This window comes from Octopus sinensis, linkage group LG1 (genome assembly GCF_006345805.1).
Source record: "Octopus sinensis linkage group LG1, ASM634580v1, whole genome shotgun sequence".
Taxonomy (NCBI): domain Eukaryota; kingdom Metazoa; phylum Mollusca; class Cephalopoda; order Octopoda; family Octopodidae; genus Octopus; species Octopus sinensis.
The window spans coordinates 136,950,235-136,962,635 of NC_042997.1; the positions used below are offsets into that span (position 1 = coordinate 136,950,235).

General features: G+C 32.3%; 2 long non-coding RNA genes across 5 annotated transcripts; both read left to right on the forward strand.

Moving 5' to 3' along the window:
• The first annotated feature begins 477 nt into the window (after nucleotides 1-477).
• Nucleotides 478-11,506, forward strand: LOC115212107. 4 transcript variants are annotated; one of them, XR_005000168.1, is made up of 3 exons: nucleotides 478-657; nucleotides 8,269-9,798; nucleotides 9,978-11,506. It is a non-coding gene; the product is annotated as an uncharacterized LOC115212107 (long non-coding RNA). The 4 variants fall into 4 exon arrangements; XR_005000167.1 differs by lacking the exon at nucleotides 478-657 and having other exon boundaries at nucleotides 6,842-9,196; nucleotides 9,688-9,798; XR_003881704.2 differs by lacking the exon at nucleotides 478-657 and having other exon boundaries at nucleotides 6,842-9,179; nucleotides 9,688-9,798.
• Nucleotides 3,812-5,958, forward strand: LOC118764359. The gene is made up of 3 exons (XR_005000191.1): nucleotides 3,812-3,823; nucleotides 3,926-3,928; nucleotides 5,471-5,958. It is a non-coding gene; the product is annotated as an uncharacterized LOC118764359 (long non-coding RNA).
• Nucleotides 11,507-12,401: the final 895 nt, after the last annotated feature.

Below are 12,401 nucleotides of genomic sequence, written 5' to 3' on the forward strand. Positions count from 1 at the left end.
GACAGAAGCAAGTATTACATGAAAGCAAAAGACAATTTTTTTCTTAAACAAAAGTGGTATTGTTTAACAGTTTTCGCATTAGCATGTTTCTCAGTTTCCATCTTTGCCAGATACAAAATGATGACATGAAGAATCCTAGATAGTGTCATTCAGATAAGAAAACTTTATTGTATTCAGCTGAAAGTAATAGCGTGTATGTTTTCTGAGTATTTTATTCACTGACAGACGTGCTGAATGCTGGAAGAAAATTGAGTATGTAAGGAATCAACTTTTTTGTCTTTGCCCCAATTCCTGTCTATGGCTAACATCTCAAGACTTTTCTTGTGTTTAATTTCCTGTGCAACTGATTTTATGCAGATTGTTGTTTTCTTCTTTCACTGTGGCATTTTTGAATCTTGATATGAACATAGTAAGAATTTTCCCCTATCGTAACAATTGAAATTAATAATTGCAGTTGTGTTTGTTACTTAAAAAAATGTTTACTTGCAATGTAGGGAAACTAAATCGGAAATAGTATAGTAGCTTTTTGAGTAATGTTATGGGCAGTGTTTTGGAAAATGTGCTTTGTTCGTTTCTCACCAGATATTCAGATAATGAAATTGGAAAGTGTCTTGATACATGTGTAAAATTGAAGATAGCAGCTATGCGATTTACGAGGTAGGTCATTGTTTCCGCATATGATGGTAAAGAGAATAACATTTTAGCATGTCTGTGTAGAGGTCAACTGTGAATGTAAGAATTGTTTCTTGTGTGTAGAAACTACGTACTTTTACTGTGCATGCATATGTTTGTATGTTTCTGTCATTGGCAGATGTGATGACATGAAGAGGATTGGATAAGACAACAGCACTAAGATAAGCCTTATTACTTCAATTCTGTTTAGTGGTTTTTCTGTAGATATTTGGATGAAGATTATGCTAAATGTAATGTTTAAATTTGATTATTTGGTAAGCATGGAAAATGCTGGAGATAAGTAATTGCATAGAGAGTTGATGATATTTTGTGTTGGTTGCAAACATTTCTCTTCGTAGGTTTTGGAATTATTGAAAAATGCTCTGTAAGTGCTTACAGTTACCTACCGTATTACTGTAATGTTAAATTTTAAAAGATTGATTGGATAAATTTAAGGCCGAACTGTTTGTTTTTTTATGCATGTTATTCTTTGACAGATGCAAAAGCTCTACAGGAAAAGTAGGACTTCCAATAAGATAAGAGAAAAGTTTGTTTGTAGTTATATAACTTTGTTTCATCTGTGTGTTGTATGTATGAAAAACGCTGCACGTTGTAAGAGGGTCAAGAGTTTGAGTGTTCTCTGAATAAGTGGTACGTTTTGTTTTCTTTTTATGATGCTTCATTTTCTTAACACATATTTTAGTATCAATTTATGATCGAAAAAAAGTATTGTAATTTTCTGTTGTGTACTAAGGTTTACTTATCTCATTACTATTTGATTTCTTGTTAGCTATGTTATTACTTTATAAAATTGTGTTCCCTTTCAGCATTGTGAAATTATTATTGAGTTGTTTGTTGGTAATTTGTTGAGCACAGTTTTGTTTGTGTGTTTCTGTTGTTGTTCTTCTGTTCGCTTTCCTTGCAGTGAAAAAAGCTAAAGCTAGTAAAAAGTACAGTAAGTAAGCAGTTTAGTTTTTTGATGGAAGATGACCTGTATTTTTGTTTGCAACATGCTTTCTATATTTGACACACAATCTGTAGGTAAAAGAAATTGATAGTTGAACTTGAAGAGACAGAAGCAATAAAATTCTGGCTTGTACGACTGCATTTTTGCCTATTCATTTGATATGAACATAGAAAGAATGTTCCCCTTTATTTTCTTAACACATTTTGCTTTATTTTCTGAACACGTATATTTGAGTATCAATTTATGATCATAAAAAGTATTGTAAGTTACTGTTGCGTACTAGTGTTTACGCATCTCATTACTATTTGATTGCTAGTTAACTATGTTATTACTTTATAAAATTGTGTTCCCTTTCAGTGTAGTGAAATTATTATTGAGTTGTTTGTTGGTAATTTGATGAGTACAGTGTTGCCTGTTTGTTTCTGTTGTTTTTCTGTTTGCTTTCTTGCAGTGAAAAAAGCTTAAGTAAGCAGTTTAGTTCTTATATAAAATGACCTGAATTGTTGTTTGCAACATGCTTCATGTATTTGACACACAATCTGTAGGTAAAAGAAACAGATAGTTTTCTTGAGGAGACAGAAGCAATGAAATTCTGGCTGGTAGGACCGCATTTTTGCATATTCACTAACATTCAAAGCCACTTTAATATGTATTGACAGAAGCAAGTATTACATGAAAGCAAAAGACAATTTTTTTCTTAAACAAAAGTGGTATTGTTTAACAGTTTTCGCATTAGCATGTTTCTCAGTTTCCATCTTTGCCAGATACAAAATGATGACATGAAGAATCCTAGATAGTGTCATTCAGATAAGAAAACTTTATTGTATTCAGCTGAAAGTAATAGCGTGTGTATGTTTCTGAGTATTTTATTCACTGACAGACGTGCTGAATGCTGGAAGAAAATTGAGTATGTAAGGAATCAACTCTTTTTGTCTTTGCCCCAATTCCTGTCTATGGCTAACATCTCAAGACTTTTCTTGTGTTTAATTTCCCTGTGCAACTGATTTTATGCAGATTGTTGTTTTTCTTCTTTCACTGTGGCATTTTTGAATCTTGATATGAACATAGTAAGAATTTTCCCCTGTCGTAACTATTGAAATTAATAATTGCAGTTGTGTTTGGCTACTTTAAAAAATGTTTACTTGCAATGTAGGGAAACTAAATCGGAAATAGTATAGTAGCTTTTTGAGTAATGTTATGGGCAGTGTTTTGGAAAATGTGCTTTGTTCGTTTCTCACCAGATATTCAGATAATGAAATTGGAAAGTGTCTTGATACATGTGTAAAATTGAAGATAGCAGCTATGCGATTTACGAGGTAGGTCATTGTTTCCGCATATGATGGTAAAGAGAATAACATTTTAGCATGTCTGTGTAGAGGTCAACTGTGAATGTAAGAATTGTTTCTTGTGTGTAGAAACTACGTACTTTTACTGTGCATGCATATGTTTGTATGTTTCTGTCATTGGCAGATGTGATGACATAGAGGATTGGATAAGACAACAGCACTAAGATAAGCCTTATTACTTCAATTCTGTTTAGTGGTTTTTCTGTAGATATTTGGATGAAGATTATGCTAAATGTAATGTTTAAATTTGATTATTTGGTAAGCATGGAAAATGCTGGAGATAAGTAATTGCATAGAGAGTTGATGATATTTTGTGTTGGTTGCAAACATTTCTCTTCGTAGGTTTGGAATTATTGAAAAATGCTCTGTAAGTGCTTACAGTTACCTACCGTATTACTGTAATGTTAAATTTTAAAAGATTGATTGGATAAATTTAAGGCCGAACTGTTTGTTTTTTTATGCATGTTATTCTTTGACAGATGCAAAAGCTCTACAGGAAAAGTAGGACTTCCAATAAGATAAGAGAAAAGTTTGTTTGTAGTTATATAACTTTATGTTTCATCTGTGTGTTGTATGTATGAAAAACGCTGCACGTTGTAAGAGGGTCAAGAGTTTGAGTGTTCTCTGAATAAGTGGTACGTTTTGTTTTCTTTTTATGATGCTTCATTTTCTTAACACATATTTTAGTATCAATTTATGATCGAAAAAAAGTATTGTAATTTTCTGTTGTGTACTAAGGTTTACTTATCTCATTACTATTTGATTTCTTGTTAGCTATGTTATTACTTTATAAAATTGTGTTCCCTTTCAGCATTGTGAAATTATTATTGAGTTGTTTGTTGGTAATTTGTTGAGCACAGTTTTGTTTGTGTGTTTCTGTTGTTGTTCTTCTGTTCGCTTTCCTTGCAGTGAAAAAAGCTAAAGCTAGTAAAAAGTACAGTAAGTAAGCAGTTTAGTTTTTTGATGGAAGATGACCTGTATTTTTGTTTGCAACATGCTTTCTATATTTGACACACAATCTGTAGGTAAAAGAAATTGATAGTTGAACTTGAAGAGACAGAAGCAATAAAATTCTGGCTTGTACGACTGCATTTTTGCCTATTCATTTGATATGAACATAGAAAGAATGTTCCCCTTTATTTTCTTAACACATTTTGCTTTATTTTCTGAACACGTATATTTGAGTATCAATTTATGATCATAAAAAGTATTGTAAGTTACTGTTGCGTACTAGTGTTTACGCATCTCATTACTATTTGATTGCTAGTTAACTATGTTATTACTTTATAAAATTGTGTTCCCTTTCAGTGTAGTGAAATTATTATTGAGTTGTTTGTTGGTAATTTGATGAGTACAGTGTTGCCTGTTTGTTTCTGTTGTTTTTCTGTTTGCTTTCTTTGCAGTGAAAAAAGCTTAAGTAAGCAGTTTAGTTCTTTATATAAAATGACCTGAATTGTTGTTTGCAACATGCTTCATGTATTTGACACACAATCTGTAGGTAAAAGAAACAGATAGTTTTCTTGAGGAGACAGAAGCAATGAAATTCTGGCTGGTAGGACCGCATTTTTGCATATTCACTAACATTCAAAGCCACTTTAATATGTATTGACAGAAGCAAGTATTACATGAAAGCAAAAGACAATTTTTTTCTTAAACAAAAGTGGTATTGTTTAACAGTTTTCGCATTAGCATGTTTCTCAGTTTCCATCTTTGCCAGATACAAAATGATGACATGAAGAATCCTAGATAGTGTCATTCAGATAAGAAAACTTATTGTATTCAGCTGAAAGTAATAGCGTGTGTATGTTTCTGAGTATTTATTCACTGACAGACGTGCTGAATGCTGGAAGAAAATTGAGTATGTAAGGAATCAATTTTTGTCTTTGCCCCAATTCCTGTCTATGGCTAACATCTCAAGACTTTTCTTGTGTTTAATTTCCCTGTGCAACTGATTTTATGCAGATTGTTGTTTTTCTTCTTTCACTGTGGCATTTTTGAATTTTGATGTGAACATAGTAAGAATTATCCCCTGTCGTAACTATTGAAATTAATAATTGTAGTTGTTTCGCTACTTTAAAATGTTTACTTGCAATGTAGGGAAACTAAATCGGAAATAGTATAGTAGCTTTTTGAGTAACGTTATGGGCAGTGTTTTGGAAAATGTGCTTTGTTCGTTTCTCACCAGATATTCAGATGATGAATTTGGAAAGCGTCTCAATACGTGTGTAAGATTGAAGATAGAAGGTATGCGATTTACGAGGTAGGTCATTGTTTCAGCACAGGAGGGTAAAGAGAATAACATTTTAGCATGTCTGTGTAGGGGGTCGACTGTGAATGTAAGAATTGTTTCTTGTGTGTAGAAACGATGTACTCTTACTGTGCATGCATATGTGTATGTTTCTGTCATTGGCAGATGTGATGACATGAAGAGGACTGGATAAGACAACAGCACTAAGATAAGCCTTATTACTTCAATTCTGTTTAGTGGTTTTTCTGTAGATATTTGGAGGAAGATTATGCTAAATGTAATGTTTAAATTTGATTATTTGGTAAGCATGGAAAATGCTGGAGATAAGTAATTGCATAGAGAGTTGATGATATTTTGTGTTGGTTGCAAACTTTTCTCTTCGTAGGTTTTGGAATTGTTGAAAAATGCTCTGAAAGTGCTTTCAGTTACCTACCTTATTACTGTAATATTAAATTTTAAAAGATTGATTGGATAAATTTAGTGCCGAACCGTTTGTTTTTTTATGCATGTTATCTTTGACAGATGCAAAAGCCCTTCAGGAAAAGTAGGACTTCAAATAAGATAAGAGAAAGGTTTGTTTGTAGTTTATATCACTTTATGTTTCATCTGTGTGTTGTATGTATGAAAAACGCTGCATATTTTAACCCTTTCGTTACTATATTTCTGACCAAAATACACCCCTTATGTTTTTCAATTAATTTCTAACATAATCATAAATTTAGTCTGGTTTCATTAAACAACTATAACTTTTTTATTTATCAATATATTAACATGAATTTTGGAAGATAATTTAATGAAATGTTCTCAACCAATTCTATACTATAATTTTTGTCACAAAGTGACTCTAATTGCAGGTAGATACAGGTAAATTCAACAAAATATAAAATTATTAAAATTTTGTTGAAACATCGCTATAGAAAATGGGTTATTAGCTAATATTCAATTGGGTATACAACAAAATTTTACGATAGAATTTGTTATTCTGGGTAGCTTTCTGTTACTCATAATAATATTTATGGCAAAATAGTCTTAATTTCATTTAAGGTTATGGGAAACCACCATCTATCCTTTCTTTCGCTTTGTTTACATTTAGCGTAGTGGTTCATTTCCCCCGTAATGATTTCAAATAGGCTCATTCGAAAAAGTAAGAAGAAATAGTCTAAGGCTTTACTCTTCTGGGAAAGTCTGTGGCTTGGTCCAGTTTCTTCAGAAAAATCACCGAAAGAAACAGTTTTTAAATTTTTACTCCATTCAGGTGCCAATTCATTTTCTTTATCGCTGTCGGAGCTCTCGGATTCACTGTTTTCACTTTCGGAAAATGAAACAGATTCATTATCAAATACCACATGCTTTTTTTTTTTCAGTCATAGAGTTAGATTTATGAAGGTCTTCAGTAGAAAATCCTTCGAATTCTGACTCGCTGCTTGAGATAATGAAATTCGTATCCATCTTTTGTCAGAATTACAAATTTTGAAAACACAATAGGAACAAATTTCGGGAAAAAAATCTCCCAAAATTCACGGAATTAAAATTACACTTCGATTGTTGTACAAAACTGTATTTGAACTGTTTACGAAGTATAATACGTGTTTTCACGAATGTACTAAAGAGATTTGCTCTGATATTCTCATTTAAATATGAATAGGTAAATACGGGCGGGTTTGGGCAGTTTGGTCACATTAACCAAAATTTTTTTCGGGCGGCTTTGGGCGGTTTGGTAACGAAAGGGTTAAGAGGGTCAAGAATTTGGAAAATGTGCTTTGTTCGTTTTTCACCAGATACTCAGATGATGAAATTGGAAAGCTTCTCGATTTGTTTGTAAGATTAAAGATAGCAGCTATGCAGTTTACGCGGTAGGTCATTATTTCAGCACATGAAGTTTAAGAAAATATGATTTGATCTTGTGTTTGTAGAGCGAAACTGTGAGCATAAGTGCTAAATTGTTTCTCGTTTGTAAAATCAACTTACTATAACTGTGTGTGCACATGCTTACCTACCTTATTACTTTAATGTTAGGTTTTAAAAGATTGATTGGATAAATTTAGGGCCGAACCGTTTGTTTTTTGTTCATTATTGTTTGACAGATGCAAAAGCTGTCCAGGAAAGTAGGACTTCCAATAAGATAAGAGAAAAGTTTGTTTGTCTTTAATATCCATTTTTGTTTCATCTGTGTATGGTATGTATGAAAAATGCTGCGAGTTGTAATTTGGACATTAATTTGAGTGATCTCTGAATTAGTGGTACGTTCCGTTTGCTTTTATGATGCAATATTTTCTTAACCCATGTATTTTCATATTACAATTTATGTATGAAAAAAATATTGCAATTTGTTGTGGCTTCCTAGTATTTACTCATCTCATTACCATGTGATTGCTAGTTCACTATATTATTACTTTTGTATTAAAACAATTAGAAATTAAAACAAATAGTAATTAGTAATTAAAACAAATAGTAATTGAATGCAAAAGGCTCTTTTCTTCAGGAAAAAAGTATTGCTGAGCAATTTTACTTTTAGCATGGTTGTCAGTTTCCGTCTTTGACAGATACAACAATGATGTGTTAAATCCTAGAATGTTCTATTGAGACATGAGAACTTCATGGCATTTAGCTGAAAGTAATAACTCTTATATGTGTGTCTATGCCTTTGTATTTTATTCATTGGCAGATGTGTTGGATAACAGATGAAAATTCAATGAATTAGCTATCAGCTCTTTTTGTTTTCCCTGTTTGTCTTTCCTCAACATCCAAAGACTTGTATTTACCTACACAACTGATTTAACAGTGACTGTTTTACCCCTTCAGCTGTGTCATTTTGCAGTTTGGATATGAACAGAGTAAGCATGTTTCATTGTTATAACTATTGAAATTAGTAATGTTTACTTGCAATGTAGGATAGTAAAAGGAAAATGGTATAGTGGCTTTTTGTGTAAACGTTGTTGTCAGTATTCTGGAAAATGTGCTTTATTTGTTTCTCACCAGATATTTAGATGATGAAATTGGAAAGTGTCTTGGTACATGTCACAGATTGAAGATAGGTAGGTTATTGCTTTCGCATATTAAGGTAAAGAAAATATCAGTTGATAGATGCAAAAGCCCTCCAGGAAAAGTACGACCGCCAGTAAAATTAAAGAAAAACTTTGTTTACAGTTAATGTCCATTTCTTTTTCACCTGTGTATTGTATGCTTGGAAATATAACTATTATAAAGATAACTTTAAATTTCACATGTACAGATTTTGTATGTTCTAATTTGCCTGTGTGAAGGTTTCATCTCCTTTTTTTTTTTGTCCCTTGTAGTATTTATTTTTGCTTTGAGATGAAGATAGATTTTGTTATGAAATTTTACTGTTCGGTTCATGCCTGTTATTGGTAATATTTTACATTGCCTATTCTGCCTTGGTTGCGTAAATACTCTGTTCACAGAAAAAAACCTGACGGAAATGTATGAGGATGTTGAAGACTGTTAATATTGTCATGGAGTTACATTCAGTGAATTAGTGATTGGAGACTAATTCTGTTGGTAAGTCTGGATTTTATGTATTCAGTGTATGTGAATCTCTCTACCCTTGAAGCACTTTTTCCTTTCTCCCTTTTTAGTGTTAAATATTTTGAGCAAAATTTAGCTTCATGCTGTGGAATATCAAATGTTTGATCTCATTAGAAAAAAAATCCCAAAGAAAATGCTGTTGTGGATACATAAGCTTCGAAAATTAGGGCTTTTGGTTTCATTAACAAAGTATTTAGAAATGATTTTCTTATGAGGCTTCCTCATTAAATAAAGTTGCAAGAGGTTTGAGTTTTGCATTATCTTTTGTCTAGGATGAATATAACAAATATGTACAGCAATACAAATAACCAAAGAAATCAAGCTTTGAAAAGAGCCCTCCATAAATTATGTCTCTGAAAGAATAAAGAAATCTTTACAAGAAAGGAAAGGTGTTTTGAGAGTAAGAGTTACTTTGTTGTTAATCAAACTGTTTAAATATTTTTTAGGTGTATTAAATATTTTGTACTCATTTTCTCTCTTCTGATGAATTTTTTATAAGATTTTATATACATATAATAATGTATGTGTGAAAACACCACCATGTGTGTATAAATTTTGTGCTGGTGTGTGACATGATTTGGGTGTTGGTTTGTGTGTTCAATTCTTTTATTATGTGGTGTGTTGTCTGTAAGCAACACTTCAAGGATTGACACATTTCATACTACCTTTGTCCACTCAGCAGAACATGAGGATCAGCAAATAGCAGATATGCCTCTGTTTAGTGGGTATAGTTTGTTACTCATCTGCAGATTAATTTTTTGTATTAAAAATTATATTTACTACTTAATGTCAACTTTAGAATACTGAAGATTAGCAAGAAATACATATTTCCTGTTAGATTTTACTAATATTTTTGAAAGTATTTAAAAAAAAATTTATTTTCTATTTGTAACAACTCCTTTTTCTAGGTAGGTTGAACAATTGTTTAAAAGTTGCCCTGTACTGATGTGATCAATCACTTGAAGTTAATTATGATTTTGCAGCAATAGATTGGCAGTTATGGCCTCCAGTGTCTTCTGGTAAACTTTCACTTACTGTATTTTATAAATGCTAATTAAAATTTGCATTTTTTTTTAATTAGCTGCTTTTTTTTCACTTCTGTTAAGTAGCTTATTTCAAATGATGTTTGTATATAAAATTTCCTTCTCTAACTGTACAGTAGACTTTGACTTGCACAAATTTTCTTTTATTTGTCTAGGATGAATTTAATAATCGCACATAATGATGGAATGGCAAAAGAACTTGAGCTCAAAATGAATTCTCATTAAAATTGAAGTTTCCAAATGAAATATTATTCCAAAGGAAAAACAGTCAGAAATTGATAAAATTATCTGTTGAAATTAAGAAGTTTTTCTTGTGATCACAAGAAGCTCATTATCATTAAAATGTCAGTTATTTCACTTGCTAATTAAATTGTGCTACTGAAACAAAATTTATGAAATACATTGTGAATATATACAAACAAAATAATTGAGTGGTCTGGAAATGATAATAACTCACAAACGTAAAAGAGAAACATCAAAAAGTGCCAAACAAATATTTTAATTTTATTTTATTTATTGAAATTGTACAAGTGATGAAACTATATGAAAACTGAAAAAATTGCATTGGCATATTTACTTATCAAATCTTCTGTAGGCATCTGGATAGTGGTAATATACTCCATGTTTGACAAAACACTGATACTATTATGAATATAATTGTCTGTGTTTTAAATGGCTATCATGCATCTATAAAAAAAAAGATTCAGATGTAATTATTTATCAAATCTTATGAAAAGCTTAATATGGCAATGTCTACTGAAAACCACCCTTACAGAATGAAATATATTCTGCAGAGAGTAATCTCCCCTATCTTGTATCAGTAAAAATTTTTGTTTTAAGACATTTACTAATTAACATCCAAAATAAATAGTGCTGTTTATGATGTAAAGATAATTTTTTATGCTTAAAAATACAATTCTTGTATTCTTTTGGTGGTTTTAGTCTTTGGTATGTTTATTTTTATTGATCTCTCCCAAGATAACCAGGTGTAAGATGTGACAATCAATGTGGGACAAACGATATTTTTGTCCAATGCACTGACCCTATCATCCAATGTCAGTATACATGCACATATATAATTTTGTTCATGTTCTGTGGTGATGTGGATTAGACGGTTCAACAGTATCTGAGGGGCCTGAGATTCTCAGCTTAAGTGTGGTGTGTGTGTGTGTGTATATATATGTTACCATGTGTGTATCGTTGGCAATTTTTTTCACTCCGTCTTCCCTTCCTTGGATCTTTGCTTTTTCTATGTTTCTGACGAAGAGCTCCGCTCGAAACATTAAATCCTCCTTTTTTTCCTTTCCTGAGCGTCCAATAACACTATACTTGTTCAACATCCTCGCGTTGTGTTTTCTCTTTGAGTTAACTATATAAGTAACTTGCACGGACTCTGGAAATACATCTGCCATCACCAGAGAAAACAAAGCAACTACCCCCAGCGACTTGCCTGACCTTTCATTGGACAAAAGCTACCTACCTGCCATTCTAATGGACACTGGCTAAACATCACTGCTGATATTTTTGTATAAATAGACATCATAAATCGCTGTAAGAGCAGTTGGCTTTTTGGTAGTCGACTGATGTAAATCGTGTCCCTCTCGCCTGCCACGCTCGCCACTCACGCCGCCTCGAACCTTTGTACTGCTATTTCACGCCTGAAATAAATTGCTGTATAAACTTACACCTCTTGTCTGCTCGTCATTTCAACTACTGCTTTCGTCTGTCCAGTTTTGCTGATTACGACCACAGTCCTTTTCAGGGCTAATTCAAGTCTGATCTGAATGCGATAACAGTCCTTTTTAGGACTATTCTTGGATCGGATCTAATTGCGATAACCATCCTTTTAAGGGCTACTCTCAGATCAGACCAGAAGTAGTGGCCAAGAATCGTACCCGCTACATATATATATATATATATGGCTGTATGCCCTTCCTAGAGCTAACCACTTTGCAGAGTGTACTGGGTGCATTTTTTGTGGCACAAGTACTACTGAGGTCACAATGTAACTTGCAACACTAAAGAGCTCTCAACTGAGTGGGAGGATAGTAGAGAAGGTGACTTTATGCTAGGTGTTGAGAAGTTCAAAGTATGATGGAACAGGAATTACTTTGTTTTAGAAGAGATACATGCATGCAATTTCTACCAATGGTAAAAGACACCTACTCTAAGTGTCGTGTTGGGGGAATGGTTCATAACGGTCATTGCAAAACTAACTTCTTAACCACCAGCCATCCTCATATTTTATATACAAAATTAAAATTTTAATAAAATGTATTGCAAACCAGAAAGTGTGAAATAAAGCAAAAAATGAGAAATATAAAATTTGAATGCATGTGCAACAAACAAGGAGTCGAAATCTTAAAAGTAATTTAATTACCTTCGAAAGTATTGTTTGGTTGAAAACATTATTTAATGTTGGTGTAGTTGCCTACAATTTCATGTTAATAATTTCATATATTTGTGTAATTTTCTCACAGTATTTTCAATATGATAAGAGAAAGAAACTTTCAATCTGGTATTTGAAACTAGTTGCTGCAGTTCTTGCTATAATGTAGCACCTGTCTTGGATGCAGTGG